Source organism: Suricata suricatta, chromosome 15 (genome assembly GCF_006229205.1).
Source record: "Suricata suricatta isolate VVHF042 chromosome 15, meerkat_22Aug2017_6uvM2_HiC, whole genome shotgun sequence".
In the NCBI taxonomy this organism is placed as follows: Eukaryota; Metazoa; Chordata; class Mammalia; order Carnivora; family Herpestidae; genus Suricata; species Suricata suricatta.
In genome coordinates, this window is record NC_043714.1 from 15,070,668 (window position 1) to 15,083,709 (window position 13,042).

The following is a 13,042-nucleotide window of genomic DNA, read 5'->3' on the forward strand; positions in this document are numbered from 1 at the left end:
CATTATGATACGTGAAATAAGTCAGAGAGGTGAATACTATATGATCTCACTTATACATGATATCTTTTTTTTCCTGTTTTTAATTTATTTTTGAGAGACAGAGAGAGACAGCACAAGCAGGGGAGGGTCAGAGAGAGGGGGAGACACAGAATCTGAAGCAGGCTCCAGGCTCTGAGCTAGCTGTCAACACAGAGCCCGACGCGGGGCTCGAACCCACAAACTGTGAGATCATGACCTGAGCTGAAGCCGGACGGTTAACCGACTGAGCCACCCAGGCGCCCCTATACATGAAATCTTAAAAAACTGAACTCATAGAAACAGAGAGTAAATTGGTGGTTACCAGAACCACGGGTTAGTGGGGGATATGGATGAAGGTGGTCACATGGGACATGTGTAAAGTTTGGAGCTATAATATACAGCATGGTGACTATAGTTAATTTCAAAGTTGCTAAGGGAGCAAATCTTTAAAAACTCTCACTAAAAAAAAAAAAGTAATTATGCGAGGTGATGGATGTGTTAACAAATTTTATTGTAGTGGAGTGCCTGAGTGGCTCAGTCGGTTAGGTGTCTGACTTTGACTTAGGCCATGATTGCACTGTTTGTGAGTTCATGCACTGCATTGTGCTCAGAGCCTGGAGCATATTTCAGATTTTGTGCCTCCCTCTCTCACTGCCCCTCCCCCACTTGCACTCTGTGTCTCTCTCAAAAAATAAAATAAACATTAAAAAAAACCCTTTATTTATATATATACAATTATAAAATTGTACTCCTTAAACTTACACAATATTTTCTCAATATATCTCAATAAAAACTGGAAAAAATAATAAAGAATAAAATAAAGCCTAAAATAGTTATATTGCAGGGGCACCTGGGTGGCTCAGCGAGCGAAGTGTCTGGCTCTTAGTGTTGGGTCATGTCATGATCTCATAGCTTCATGGGCTTAGCCCCATATTAGGCTCCGTGCTGGCAGCACAGGGCCTGCTTGGGATTCTCTCTCTCTCTGCCCCTCCCCCACTCATACTGTCTCTGTCTCTCTCAAAATAAATAAATAAACTTAAAAAATTTTAAGAAGAATTATATTACATGATTTATAATAATATATACTTATATTTCATAACTATAATTTACATACTATTTTTATTTCTAACTTTCTAAAAAATATATAAAAGTATATAACTTTAGAAAGTTAGAAATAAAACATGATACAATAAAACATGACACAAAGCATGAATGATCATATTTTGTAATCATGGTTAAAAACCAATATAAATATAATAAACCATGTAATGAATTAATGACACAAGTAGTGAAACAGATGAGGAAATTTGGAAGATAAATGAAGGGGTTAGGAAAAGGGTGAAGGTGACTCTGAAAGGGAAAATGACATCATCCTACCTACAAGGTATGTATCATCAGTTATCTATTGCTATATAAGAAACATCCCTCCCCCCAAAGTTAGTGGCCTAAAGACCAATACACATTTCTTATCTTATAGAATGTCCATGAACAGATTTGTTGAGTGGTTCTGACTCAGGTTTCGCATGAGGTTGTGGTCGAGAAGTTGGCTTCAATCTTGGGTCATAAGAGCTTGACTAAGGCCGGATGGTCTGCTTTCAAGATGGCTCATTCACATGGCTGGCAAATTCGGGGCCGGCTTTTGTCAAGGAGTCTCAGCTCTTTGCCACATGCACTTCTACTTAGGGCCGCTTGCATGTCCTCCTGACAGGGTAACTGACCTCCCCCAGAGTAAATGATCCAAAAGACAGTAAGGCAGAAGTTGCAACATCTACTCTGACCTAATCTTGGGAGTCACACACCACCTTCTTGGCAGTGTGCCTTTGGGTACACAGGTCAACCCTGTTCAGTGTGAGAGAGTCCATGAATACAAGGCGGTGAGAATCACTAGGAGTAAGAAATGCCTGGTTCCAGAGAGTCTGAACAGAGATTTTCTGCCTAAGGTTGTTGGAATAGAATAAAGAATAGATGTTTAAGAATATTATTTAAAGTTCTAAAAGTAACCACCTCCAAAAGACCACAAAATAATATAACTAACAAACTCCAGGGAAGAGGTGAGGCTGGGGAGAAGGTGGGAGTCATCTTCCCCATGAGGACATTGATTAATACAGCCTAACGTTGATACATCAAAAAACAGAACAGATGCCTGGGTGACTAGTCAGTTGAGCCACTCAGACCCTTGATTTCAGCTCAGGTAATGATCCCACGCTTCGTGGGACTGCTGGACTCTGTGCTGAAGCATGGAGCCTCTTGAGATTCTCTCTCCCTCTCTCTCCCTCTATCCCTTGCCCTGCTATTCGTACTCTCTCTCTTTCAAAAATAAATAAATAAACATTTTTTAAAATGGAGGAATACGAGTACTATTTTCTCTGGTGATAGCCACCTTTAGAATTAAAAATAGGGGCACCTGGGTGGCTCACTTGGTTGGGCATCCGACTTCAGCCCAGGCTGTGATCTCACAGCTCTTGAGTTGGCGCCTTGCGTCAGGCTCTGTGCTAACAGAGATCACTGTCAGAGCCGGGAGCCTGCTTCAGATTGTGTGTCTCCCTCTCTCTCTGCCGCTTTCCCTCTCTCTAAGAACTCTTACAACTCTTACAAGCGTGTTTCAGAAGTTAAGAAGTTGCTTACTTCCCACAAATCCGCACTCACTTTAAGAAAAGTCCTTTTTCATGTTCCGCAAGTCCTAAAATGCAGTTTAAAATAGAAACTTTTAGTGAAAGATTAGATTCTTAAGCTTGTGGGCTATTGACCATTTTAGGACTCGGATAAGAAGCTTCCAGAAATAGAAACTAGTTTATTGCAGAAAACCAATGAAAGTATATCGCCCAGTAGAAGTTTCCCTGTGAAACATATCTTTAACTAAAATTAACCTGGTGACTTGATTTCTCGGGTGGGAGAAGAGGAAACGGGATGATAGAGCAGGTGGCTTGCTGGACCTCACCCCAGAGAGGACACCCGGGCACTGACTTGTAGGTATAACAGGAAAGCAATTGCTTCCAAAATTCAGGACGGGAAAGTAGACACCTGGGAAATATTTTCCACACAATATTTGACCTAATATGAACAGTAGGAATTACCCAAGCTGCCACAAAGTATCAGACAAAACAAAAGGAAACTGAGTTAGCCTAACAAGTCTGCTAGGGCCCTAGAATCAATCTGGCATTAAGTCCCAGATAGAGTTAACCATCTGGAGAAGGGCTGCTTTTACTCAGGCTCCTTTACGGACTGTAAGCCGGCCACATTCCACTCATTTCACGAGCACCATCTACAAGCCACACTAAAAATTAATTAGCAAAACAGAGTCCTCACTGCGATTATAGGACACAGAGAGTCGGGAATGTAATGTTTGCCATAGAACTATCTGGCTAGAAAGGCAGAAAGACAGGAGTGCCTGAGCATAATGGGAGGACTAATCAAAGTCCCTAAGCAACTCTTCCATGGGAAAGCCCACAGTAAAAGAGGAAGAGCTACAGGGCAGAGTCACAGTAGCGCACAGCTCCAAACAACGTGATAAAACTGTAGAGACAAGGGTGGAGAGGCCAATCTGATACATCAATCAGAAATAGAGCAGCTAATTTTAAACACATGAAAATTTTACAGGCTAAGAGCTTCAACTGCAGACATTGACAGGGCCTAAAAATTTCACATGTTATTCCAAACTCAAGGACACTGTTAGACACAAATTGAGGCAGCTGCCAGTGGTCACCCAGGGTCACGTCTGCTCTTCACGCCCTCTAACAGCTCTGGCCTCCCGCTGGCCCCGGAGGCGGCACGGAGCGGGCTTGCGCACGTGGGTCCTCTCCCATCCTGGTCGTGATGCTGGTCCAGGGTTGGACACTGGCCGATCCTGTAGCTGGGAGGCAGACTCCATATTGCCTCTCAGAGTGGCATGGGGAGGATTCTGGAGTGGCTTGAGCTTTGTTCCCTGCCGTTCCGGGGCCGTCTGCAGAGGCAAGAATGAAGTCAACATGGACACAGGTTCCAATGGCATCCAAACCCCCAGATACAGCCAGACCTGGGGCTGACTCTGTGTCTCCCTTTTCTGCAAGGTGTCTATATGAACCAATGCATTCTTTTAGCTTTAATTGAGGTTGGGTTTTTGTCGCTTGAAGGAGGCTTACTGTCTATCATCTGTGTAAATAGTTTACTGAAGAAACACAGCTCTTTAGGGAAATAAATGTAAAACAATTTTTTTAATTATTGCCTGGAGCTATACCACTGTTAGTCTCCCTCTCTCATCTTTTAAAGATATGCACAAATTAAATTCCTTTCAGTTTTTGTGGGAGTCAGCAGACTTTTTTTGAAAAGAACCAGATAGTAAATAGTTTAGGTTTTGTGAGTCACATGTGATCTCTGTTACATATTCTTGTTTATTTTGCAATCCTTTAAAAAAATGTCAAAACTATGGATGGGGTTGGATTTGACCCATGGATTATTGAAACAGTTCAGTTTTGGGATTCAGTCTCATTGTCGGGAGAGGCACATGCCTGCTGAGTGTGCCGGACTGCCTGGACGTGTCCTCTGACACCAAGCAAATTCTGTAACTACTCACATAGACAACTACGTAAGTCGAGGTAGCCCAGCATGACTACCAAAGCCAGCACCAGGGTGAGGAAAGCAAGGCGTCCAGGACACAAAAGTCAAGGGGGTCCTCATGCTTAGGTGCTAATGCTGCATTTGTACAAACCTAGGACTGCGTGCTTCCCTAAATTTTACACCATGGATGCCATCCCTTGTCTCGCCCTTCTCCCAGCCTAGACGACCACCATCTAACTGCTCACTCTTTTTTTTTTAAATTTTTTTAATGTTTTATTTATTTTTGAGACAGAGAGAGACAGAGCATGAGTGGGGAGGGGCAGAGAGAGACGGAGACACAGAATCTGAAGTAGGTTCCAGGCTCGGAGCTGTCAGCACAGAACCCAACGCGGGGCTCGAACCCACGAACGTGAGATCATGACCTGAGCCAAAGTCAGAGGCTTAACCAACTAAGCCACCCAGGCGCCCCACTGCTCACTCTTAAGAAGAGGGCAACTGGCTTGCTTGCTCTTTCCTATGTTTACTGTTTGCTCAGAAAGCACTGGGCTCTTGGCCCTGGCTTCTCCTAGAGCATACTTACTCCGTGTATTCATATTATCGTAGCCCATGAATCACTCCTACCCCCAACAGGACCTGGGGGCAAGGGAAACCAGCCAATATGCTGAGGCTCATGCTTTTATTGTGTGGTAATAAATGCAATTATTTTCTGACCCAGGAGTCTAAGTCTTCTGCCATCAGACATGGAGGCTAACTTGTTAGCTTGCAATGCGAAACCAGACCCTCCATAGTTCTTGACATTTATATCTGATGCAAAACACTGTTTTTGCAACCCTACCCCTAAATCCATCTCAATCATGGGCTGGATGGCAAGTCCAGGATTTGTAACAGTATCGTCTGTCCTTGTGATACTTTGTCCCTTTTCTTCTTTAAGTCTGGTGTTGGGGGCAAGGAGAATGGATGAAGGAGGTAGAAATACGTAACTGTTTGCCTGGTGGTGATGGTGGTAGGAAGTGGCCCTCATTTCTATTGATTTGACTTGGTTCTGTCTCGTGCTGCTGGTCTTCTTGGTCTACGGTCAGCTTCACCTCAGCCTCTTAAGGGAGGAGGAGCTTGTCCCTTGGGCCCATATGTGATAAATGTCCTCAAAGCCTCTCTTGAGGTAGGTTGTCTTCTCACTTGACCTAGGTATTGTACAGCTTCTGCCCTTCCTTTAACTTCCACGTTCCTTCTCAAGGAGTCCAAAGAATCTCTAGGGAACTCCTCCATAGCGTGAGGGCTGTGCAAACCTAGAGCAGGGTGGCAGCTCCAACCATCTTCTATGTAGGCACTCACTCCATATGCACATCAAGGTCCCTTCACACTCTGCTGACACAGGCTTCTCTTGCTGACCTCTTGCCTTCAGAGACCTGTAGACAGAAGCAGATAGTAGTTTCTACCTACATAGACTGCCCCAAATTCTATGGGATCTATTTCCTGCTCTTTCTCAGCTTTGTTCATGGGCCACTGAAATGACAATACCAGAAGGACCTGTTAAGACTTTTGGCTTCAGACTGATTGTCTTGAAGCCACCCATCCCACTCCCCAGGGTTGGGAGAAACCACCAGGAGAGGAAGAAGTCCCCCGCTACACTCTTTCCCTTTAAGGTCAAAATTTCACTCCCCTTTCCTCAGACTTCTTTTTACATAAACTTGGGAGTGAAGAAACTGGTTGATACAATAAATCCAGAATTTGGTAGTATTGGACAGTAGAATATGGGAGAATTTAGAACCCTTTGTTCTCAGCTTTGGGCCTTGCCAGCAATTCCAGAATAACAGGAGAATTCATGCATAAGACATGGGTCTTTTTAAAGTAATCTCCACATCCTTCATCAGGCTCAAACTTACAACCCCAGATCAAGTCACATCCTCTACTGACTGAGCCAGCCAGGCACCCCCTAGGAGATGGGTCTTTTAAACATATTGGAAACGATCATATGCAACAACTTTGCAACATTGTTAGGCTGTATTCTAAAATAAATCCCACAATGGGAAACTTTGTACTATTTTCATAGGCTTTAGTGTGTATGATGATAGCACAAACAAAAGCTGGTCTCAAATTTAAGGAGAACTTTTTTCAAGAGAAATTTATAACACATTCAAACATATTAAACAGAAAAGACATGTCAGAAATTAGGAAAACAAAAAATTGCCTTACTATAAAACTGTTTTCTGACTCAATAGAGTGCTTATTGTTACTTCAGTATTCAAATTACTTTATTGTCCTGTGCACCAAAGGTGATACTACCAAAAATACCATCTCGTGTAGTTTTAGGGTTGGAATCAGAGGGGTCTAGATCTTTATAGCAGTGCTTCTTAAACGTCAGTCTGCATGCATCGGAGTCTGCTGGTGGGCTTAGAAAAACCCTGATTGCTGGATCCTAGCTAGCCCTGTTGGTGGCGTCTGAGAATCTGCATTGCTAACAAGTTTCCCGTGATGTCAATGCTGCTGGTCTCAGAATCAATCTTAGAGAACCACTGCCTAGCGGATCATCTTCTATCTCAATACAGCCCAGGGACACAATCCATCCTTTCTTTATATAGTTTTATTGTAACACAGCCACACTCATTTGTCTACAGATTGTCTATAGCTGCTTTCTTGGTGCAATTGTAGAGTTGTGTAGCTCCAACAAACTTTATGGCCTGCAAAGCCTTTTTCTGGTTCCTTCCAGAATACTCACTGTTGGTGAATTTGGTCCTTTATAGGAAAACTTTGCTGATCTCTAGCCTAGAGTATCATCTTCTGGAGCATAGCCAACTCTGCTGCCACATAGCCTCCTGGACTGGGCAAAGCATTATAGAGGATAAACATACAAGGCTTCTGTCACGACTAGGGCTTATTTCATTAACTATGCAGTTTGATTAAATTGTACAACAGCTTTGACTTTATATGGGTCATTTGTAGCTATATACAAACTTTAACAATATTTGCTCAAAACCTTGCTTTATATTCAGGTCATTATTTTAATTCCTTTAATGAAAAAAATTAAATGTCTCCATACACCTTGGAAGATAAAGAATTGCTGCAATTATCTATGTTATCCAGTAACAAGGAAAACTGGACGGAGGCAGCATTTACTCTACTGGAGTTTACTTCTCATACAGGGATATACATACAAGGAAAAGAAATCTCATAAAGTCAAAATTATGCTTGGAAATCTAAGTCACCTTTAAAATACAGTATACAACATTTACAGACCATGTTGGAGGCAGACTCTCAATATGTCCAACACAGCCAATTTTTCCTTCAGCATTCAAACAGATGGCTCATTCTCTGGGTGAGCACCAGATGAAGTAGTTGGCTTGTATTTGAGGCCATCTTGTATAAAAAACTTATCTTTAAACACTAGAATCACACCCTGCACAGTGAGAAGCTCACACTACAAGGCACGGAGAATCTATGACCAATTGAGGGAGCTATAGCTTAACATCTCCCTTTCAGCACTTAGTTTGGGGGAATACTTGAGAGAACTGGTAGGTGGAAGTGACTCCATGACTTAAATTCTCAGCCCTTCTCTATTATTCCTCTCTGGCCCAGCACTCTAGTTGGCGTCATAAAATTTGAATGTATGGGACTCACCTATGTTCATGAAGAAGATACTGATAATGAAATAAAGGTCTTAAAATGGTGGTTCATATCTCACTCTTGGTACCAATTTCTGTTATTGCTTTGTTCAGAATAAGAAACATCCTAGGTAAACTTAAAGGAAAAAGATTTAAGACATATCAGCATCAAAAATGGCACTAATACTTTGACATTGTTATATCTGTTTATATCTCCAAAAAATCCAAACTGAAAGTTGACTGGGTCATTTTATCACCATCCATCATCTCTGACCCCAAAGAATCATGGCCATGGCCGAGGCAAAACCATGGCAGAATGAAAACACTCCTATTTCACATAGACTAAGCTGCCTTGGGCTACTTTCTTCTGACAAAGGCAACTTACAAGCTGTCACTTCAAGGCTCCATCCTTATTTAGTGCAAATACCAAATACCAGCCCCTTCTAAATGATCACAAAAATTATTTGAAGGCTTTATTCATATTTTCATGGTAAGTTCACATGAGATTGTTTAGAAAGATAAATCCATGGTTAAAAATTTTTAAAGATTCTTAAGTCCAAGTTTACTTACATTCCAAATAAAATTAAAATGCTACCTAAGTTGAGCCTCATATAAATCATGTGAAGATAAATATCAACCTTATTTTGCATATGCGAAACTGAAGAGCACAATTAAGTCACACAGGTTTTAAGCTAGAGCTGGACCCTGAACCAAGGTCTCCTGGGATTCTAAGAAGCTGAATTAGTAGGTTCCTTGATAGGTAAATCAAGAGCTAATGTTGGTGTAATCGTAATGGGAACATGAAAAGAATATAAATTAATTACTATACAATAATTTTAACTGTTGAATGTATTAAGTCCAAAGTAGGATAAGGTAAAAGTCTGTGACTGGAGTAACAGCTTCAAGAAATGAAAATTTTCAGCAATTTGTATTACAGGGCTAGTGAAAATGGGGAATACCATCTCTATCTTGCTGAAACAGGATAGGAAAGTTTAAATGTTCTTGTTCCTAGTACCACTGCCTTTCCCTTAGCATATTATTCATCTATGGTCTAGTGAACAAAATGAATTGTACCCTTTTCCTGCTTTTGTATAAAAAATTAGAATATAGTTCAAGGAAGCTTGGGTTCATTAGAAAAATGGATGGCTTAAATTTTTCAAAATTAATTTAAGAAATTCAGTATACTTACTCATAAATTATTCATTTGCTTCAGTTTAATCAAATGTAATTGTTTCTGAAATTTAGTGCTTATGAGTGGAGATTGTTTACACTGAACAATCCACCTTCCATTAGAACATGTCAATGATTAAAGAAACATCTCCCCATTAATGATGTAGGACTTCATGATTCCCTAATGGCTACTATAATTTTGCTTTGAGATTTAATGAACATATAACATAAGAAATCTTCTGTCCCAATTTGTTTTAAAATCTGAGCCCACTACTGATTCGTACTTAAAAAAGTTGTGAAATATCTAACCTAAATTTACATATTTTATTAGTCAGCAAAATTCTGGCACTATTCTTGTATGCATTCAATATATTTATTATCTGTGTTTCTCTGCTTGCAGTTTGGACAGAACAGCTGTCAACATGTGGGACTGTCCTGAGCACTGGAGGACATGGCACATCTTTGTCTCCAGAGTGCAAGGTGTCAATAGTTCACTACATGACTACAACCACAGCAGTGTGCAGGCACGATCATGAATGTGTCCCCAGATATTGTGAGAACACTACCACTCCCTTCATCCCTTTCAAGAACCATGGTGATGGACATTATCGTAGACGTGGGCAAAGTCTGGCAAAGATAGCTAATTCTTTGGCACAGGTTTTTAGGAAACTAGGTAAGTTTGATGTAAGATTTAGCTGGGGAATTCTCCTTTAATAACTTATCATGGGACTTGCTGACTTTATTATTGAGCTAGGTTGGATTCTGGAATGATACAGCCATATGATATTAAGAATAATGAGCACTGTTTATTCTAGTAGATAGATGTGTTCATTTAAGCCAAAGAAGGGTTCTGAGTCAGAACTCTAAACTCAGGAATTGTACTGCCTTCTTCCTATCTCGGCCGCTACCTACCCTTAAGTACCACATAGGATTTGGTCCTCTTTTTAACCTGAAAAAGTAAAATATAGTGGAAAATCAGGGTATCTCTATTTATAAATTTCACATATCATCCAAGATTTTTCTTTAAAGCAATTCAGATTTATTAATATTATTGATTTTATAGAGCACATTTATATATTAGTTTCAGACTTACTTTTGTTATGTCTGTACACATCACAAAGGTATTACACTACAGAGCCTTTGCACAATTATGTATATGAACTCCAAACCAGAAAGCCTTCACTGAATTAAGACCGCATGGAGGCAACTTTATTACGATGCATGTGAATCTGAAATCTAAAAAGTGGGTACAGAATCAATCTGCTTTCACACTTTTTCTTCAATAATTCATCTGCCAAAAAAAGGGGGAAGGAGGCAAGATTTCATTAAAAATTTTTCAAGTCTTCAAATCGAAACCGCTCCTTAGCACACAGCCACAGAATCTTTGTTATATAAGCTTGTATCAAAAATAACCCCAAATATCCATTACATTTGTGTATTTGTTACAAATTGCCATGTACATTATAGAACCCTGTGTCTATAAATGCACATAACTGGCTATATTTACTGTAATAATGAGATTGCCTCTATAGAGTAAATGATACAATAAATGTTCAACTATTTTGAATGGTTGCTATTTCTATGTTATGTTCAGTGATACATCTTCATTGTTTAGAAAATGTAGATAACTGAAATTAAATTGCCAATACCATTCCTCTATCGTAAGTACTAATAGGTGTGTTCTACATGAATACATCCTATGCATTCCTTTGAATCAGGTGAAGAAAAATAATAGCTATAACTTGTTAAAAAATCATATAAAATAGCTGTCATTCTTGCTTCTAGTTTTGGATCAATATTTTTAATTTGGAGAATTTAGAAATATACAGAAAATGTGTGACACCCATTAACCAAGACTCATAGACTAACATAATTCCATGTTTATATAATAATCAGAGTTGTAATTTATAACAGATATCAAAAACAATGCAAGCTTATTACAACTATAAAAGGCTTCTTCATCCTAAAACATTTATGTTTTGAATAGTTGCTGGCTCTAAAATGTTTATATCCATTTTAAGTATTCATTTGCTTAAATTTAAGCTTTCTGCCCAGCAGTGCCTTGAGAAATTTTTAAACTATATTATTTTTTAACATTTTTAAATTTTATTTTTGAGAGAGACATAGAGCATGAGCAGGGGAGGGTCAGAGAGAGAGGGAGACCAGAATCTGAAACAGGTTCCAGGCTCTGAGCTGTCAGCACAGAGCCCGATGTGGGGATTGAACCCACAAACCGTGAGATCATGACCTGAGCTGAAGTCGGCTGCTTAACCGACTGAGCCACCCATGTGCCCCTATTCTTTTCTTTTTAATATCTCTTTACTTTGATCATGGTCTAGATTGTAGATATTTGGAAAATCCAAACATTTTGGGGTATATGTGTTGTTGAAATATTTCAGAACAGGGCTAAAATAGAGGAAAATGCAAGGTTAAGAAACTCCAAATCTATAAAGAATATCTACCATCAAATAGGTGGCATGATGCTCAATGCTATTTAGGGAGGCCAAAGTATCCTGACATTTATAACAGGAAACACATGAGACCTAAGTGCAATGGCAAAATGAGCACACTAAAAACTATCAAAGCCACATAACTAGTTAAATACCAAAGATATTCAATTAACAATTAAAGTTATTGTATATAAGCTTTCACTGTTGGTTTCAGTGTGTGCAGTTCCTGAAACCAATTGGTTGGAGGACGGGGGTCTTCCTGAACTGAGCAAAAGCTTAAGATAACAGCTCTCCTGAGATCTTCAGACCTTTTTTTTTTTTTTAATATTTTTATTTATTTTTGAGACACAGAGACAGAGACAATACAAGCAGGGGAGGGTCAGAGAGAGAGGAAGACACAGAATCTGAAGATAAGCTCCAGGCTCTGAGCTGTCAGCACAGAGCCCGACGCGGGGCTCAAATCCACGAACCGTGAGATCATGACCTGAGCTGAAGCCGGACGCTTAACCGACTGAGCCACCCAGGTGCCCCTTCAGATCTTAAAAGTACAAGAACAAAGTCCTGATTCTCAGCCTTGACTGCATATTAGCATTACTACAAAGTTGTTTAAACAAACAACCCTCCCTCCTCCCCCCCAAAATCCACCCATGCCCTTGCCCTGTCCTCAGAGACTCTGGTTCAAGTGTTTGGAGAGGGACACAAACAATGCTACTTATTACAATCATGCCTGTGATCCTAAATGTACACACAGGGCTGAGACCACGAAACTAGAGAAAAATCAAACAAAAGGATCAGAGAAAGCTGATGGTAATCTCGGAGCCTAACGATCTGTCTTGGAAATAAACCCATACATGCCAATACAAGAAACACAAGTGACTAGTTTAAGACTGAGCATATTCTCATCCCGATTTAATTTTAAATAGACAAGAGAAAACCACTCCCTCGGCCTCTTTAATCCACGAGGAGTGTAAGAAGAGTCGTATAAGGAATGTCTTCCGGGTCAGGCCAGGGAGTCCTCACTCAGCTGCACAGAAGGAGCCAGAGGAGGTCATCTATCACAGGCCAGCCCTTCCACCCTACTCTGGATTCCGCTTGCTTCTGAACCTATTCTTCACCGAGCGCTCTCTCTTCTGTATCTCATCTCTCTGTCTAACGCATCCCACTACTATGTAAACCTTCTCGACTCTCCCATCTTAAAACACACATGACTGGATCCCTGACATCCTTGCCCATGAACCTATCAGCACAGCTCATCAAGGCCGCTGCTGACAG

General features: G+C 40.5%; 1 long non-coding RNA gene across 2 annotated transcripts; it reads right to left on the reverse strand.

Annotated features, from left to right (window-relative positions):
- Window positions 1-3,596: 3,596 nt before the first annotated feature.
- LOC115279169 lies at window positions 3,597-11,425 on the reverse strand. 2 transcript variants are annotated; one of them, XR_003903257.1, is made up of 5 exons: window positions 10,414-11,425; window positions 8,167-8,286; window positions 7,268-7,369; window positions 5,838-5,957; window positions 3,597-3,958 (listed from the first exon to the last, which is right to left on the reverse strand). It is a non-coding gene; the product is annotated as an uncharacterized LOC115279169 (long non-coding RNA). The 2 variants fall into 2 exon arrangements; XR_003903256.1 differs by lacking the exon at window positions 3,597-3,958 and having other exon boundaries at window positions 5,012-5,957.
- Window positions 11,426-13,042: the final 1,617 nt, after the last annotated feature.